Source organism: Balaenoptera physalus (genome assembly GCF_965194825.1).
Source record: "Balaenoptera physalus genome assembly, chromosome: Y".
Classification (NCBI taxonomy): domain Eukaryota; kingdom Metazoa; phylum Chordata; class Mammalia; order Artiodactyla; family Balaenopteridae; genus Balaenoptera; species Balaenoptera physalus.
Genome location: NC_138904.1, coordinates 14,820,127 through 14,824,101, shown reverse-complemented (window position 1 = coordinate 14,824,101; position 3,975 = coordinate 14,820,127).

Genomic DNA, 3,975 nt, shown 5'->3' with positions numbered 1-3,975 from the left:
GAGTGGAAAAAACCTGCAACGAGACAGGGAGGCCAGGGTTCTGTGAAGCCTGGACCGAGGGTGGAAGGCACAGCCACTGAGACCTAAAAGGCGGCACCGCTGATGTCAGACGCGCTTAATAGCAGAAGGGACGTGGCCGTAGGATGCCCGGCCTCTGATGTGGGGTGTCGTGGGCAGGATCCGGCAGAGAGAGGGAGAGATGCAGACCAAGGCAGGCCTCTGCTTGCACGGGACGGGAAAACAGCTGTAAAGGTAGAGCCCTTTCGGCGTTATTAAAAGCGAAACAGGCCCGTGTCTGCCCCGGTTAAAGGTTTCTGTTACAGAAATCAGACTCCAGGGCTCTGTGCCTGGGTTTGCAGGGCTCCTTCCAGAAGTTCATGCTTATGTCTGTCTGCGCCCTCCTTGCAGTGCTCACAGCAAATGAATCTCACCACCCACTGTCCGAAGAAAAAGAGGCTGGTCCGGACTCAGTGGTGTGGCCTTGGGTCATTAACCGAAAACCTGGGCGATCCCCTTGGCTAAGAGGTGCTGGGTTCCCCCATTCCTCCCCTAGCACCCCTCGCCAAGTGCCTCTGTAGGAAGCTGCTGACAACACTAGGCAAGTGAGAGGTGCTTGCAGATAAGGCGTGGATGGAGCTGCTTGGATGAAAACGTTGGGAGAAAAGTCAGGACGGTGACGGCAGGTAGCAAGCAATGCCTGTTTCAATGAAGGAGGGCACAGGGCAGGGCAGGAGGACCTGGGGGTCCATGGGGGACAGGGGTGTGGGTCCGAGGCACAGGTTGCCTTTTGCTCTGTCAGACCCTCACCTGTGTGGGTCCTGGGCAGCCCGCTCCCAAGGTGTCTCCGCCATGAGCGCCTTCCCATCACCCCTGGCTCATCCTACGTGCTGGGGGTGGCTGGCGGGGGTCTCCCTGCCTCTCGAGCCACACTCACGTTCATCAGCCCAGCAGGCCCCCCGTCCTCCATCGGAGTCAACATCCTCAGTGCTTCTGCCTTTTGTTACCAAAACACAGCCAGCCTTTGCAATAAACAAAACGCTCAGCAGATGGGAATGTTCCCTCATGCGAGAAGAGCTCTGTCTGCATCTGCGTCCCTTTCTCTCTCCGCTCCCTCCTCCTCACCCCACCTCCTGCTCATGGCCTCGTTATTAAGAATATATAAAATAGGCACTTGATACTTATTTCAAGAGTAGTACTGTAGCTGCTATTAACTTGTGTATATTTCTTTATGCAGTGTAACCCCCTAAATTAGATTGTACAGGAGAGTGTATATTTCTTTATGCAGTGTAACCCCCTAAATTAGATTGTACAGGAGAGTGTATATTTCTTTATGCAGTGTAACCCCCTAAATTAGATTGTACAGGCGAGTGTATATTTCTTTATGCAGTGTAACCCCCTAAATTAGATTGTACAGGAGAGTGTATATTTCTTTATACACTGTAACCCCCTAAATTAGATTGTACAGGAGAGTGTATATTTCTTTATGCAGTGTAACCCCCTGAATTAGATTGTACAGGAGAGTGTATATTACTTTATGCAGTGTAACCCCCTAAATTAGATTGTACAGGAGAGCACCTCGGAGGCTCTCCCTGCACAGGGTGCCTCTGCTCCTACTCTCTGAAGGACACGAACAAACGCCCTTTGCAGTCAGCCTTCCCTTCTCCCTCTAACTTGTTTTCTCTCTCTCTGCCCTCCGTTCCCCTACCCACTCCTGCCAGAACAGAACCACCCACCCCTGTGTTAACCAATGACTCTATCCCCCCGAGTCTCTGCCACCCTGTGGACAGTCTTAATCTCCAAGCTTTTATCACTCATTTTCCGGCAAGGGGTAGACTAGAAAAATCTGAGGTCAATGGATGGAGCTGGACCGAGTGGGTTCTTGGCCGGACTCCCCATCTCATGGGCTCATCCCTATATACTCCGGGCCACAACGGCTTCTCTCTCGTAAGAATCCTTCCTGGGTGACAGCCCCGCCCACCTGGCTCCTACCATCTCTCCCATTCGTGTCTCCACCAGCTGATGGGACAGGATACTGGACTGAGAGCCATTTGTTACCCTCCTGGTATCTCCACAAGGTCTAGTGCAGGACTACGCCCGCCGCGGTAGTAATAAAGTAACACCCGCCAGCCCTTACACGGTACGCACTCTCAGGCACTGCTCCAAGGACTTCCTCCTAATTCCGTAACCCTCTGCAGTCATTCCTTCGTTCTCTTTTCTCCCTTTTACGGATCGGGTCCTGAGATCTCCCGAGGGTAACTGACAGACCCCAATCACTAGCTCCAAACTCAAGCAGTAGGACACCAATCGCAGCCCACCACAAAATTCCACCTAGAAACTTCTACAGAGTGTTCCACCAGAGCACAGCTTTGACTGTGACCAGGGCTCCCGAGAAATACATCTCAGTGACTGATGGAGCAGCTGTGGGAGAAAAGTCAAACTTTTGGTGTATGTCTTAGTGTGTTCCAGCTGCTATAACAAAACACCACACATTGGGCGGTGTCAGCAGCAAACATTTTTTTCTCACAGTTCCGGAGGCTGAAGTCCAAGATCAAGGTACTGGCAAATTCAGTGTCTGGTGAGAGCCCACTTCCTGGTCCACAGATGACTGTCTTTTCCTTGTAACCTCACAAGGTGGAAGGGGCAAGAGAGCTCTGTGCGGCCTCTTAGAAGGGCACCAATCCCATTCATGAGGGCCCCATCCTCATGACCTAATCACCTCCTAAAGGCTCTGCCTCCAAATATCACACTGGGGATTATGCTTCAGCATATTTGTGTGTGTGTGTGTGTGTGTGTGTGTGTGTGTTCAGAAGGGAAATACAAAATTCAGTCTATAGAAGTATTATTTCATTCATCTACTCACCCACTCATTTATTCCCTCAAGTATCACAGGGCCATAGAAATGCTACTTTTTTTAAAAATTTTTGAATTTTATTTTATTAATTTTTTAATACAGCAGGTTCTTATTAGTTATCCATTTTATACATGTCAGTCCCAATCTCCCAATTCATCACACCACCACCCCTGCCACTTTCCCCCCTTGAGGTCCATACGTTTGTTCTCTACATCTATGTCTCTATTTCTGCCCTGCAAACCGGTTCATCTGTACCATTTTTCTAGGTTCCACATATATGTGTTAATATATGATATTTGTTAGCAATGCTACTTAAGTCACATGAAACACAGCAGATTCTGACTACCTTACCACCTTTAATCAAACCTGGGCACTTTGTGTCCATTATCTCAATCTTCACAGCAGCTGTTCAGAGTTGGTGTTTCTGTTTTACACATGAGAAGGACAAATGCTGGAGAAATAAGATAAGCTGTCCAAGGTTCATACATGTGATGAGAGGCTGAACTAGAATTTCAACTCTAGACTATGTGACTCCAAGATTCACCTTTTTAACCTTACTTACTCTAAGACCCAGAGGCACAGGAACCAGAATTCTTAAATTCTCCAGGTGGATGCCAAGTCCATTCCCAGCTGGACCACCAGCGGCTCTGGATCAGCGGCAGCCACAGATACAGTGCCAGCAACTTGTCAAGAACTGGGTGCAAACCCACTTCTAAGCCAAGACTTGAATACGTCCTTGATTGCTCTCTTTATCTGTGTTGGGTATAGAGTTTGGTTGCATAACTTTCTTATCTCTCCACGTGATACTGCTCTTCAAAGTAGATTCCATTTCTAGAACATGTTGATGATGATACTCAGTGAAGGACTGCTGAAAGAAGGGGATGGAGCAGTGAAGACAAATGGGGGGGGGGCGGTGGGAGTCTGAGACTTCTGCAAAGAGGAGGGCTGAAAGCCATCTGCTAGAAGGAACGTCCCCCCACTAAAGCAACATGATGACTAAGCAGGATAAAGCTCTATAAGGGAACCATGACCTTGAACATCTGATGAACACTTGGGTCCGCTATTGGAGATGACAGTAAATCATGACTGGAAACCAGGTTATCTTCAGACCCTTGCTGTAATGT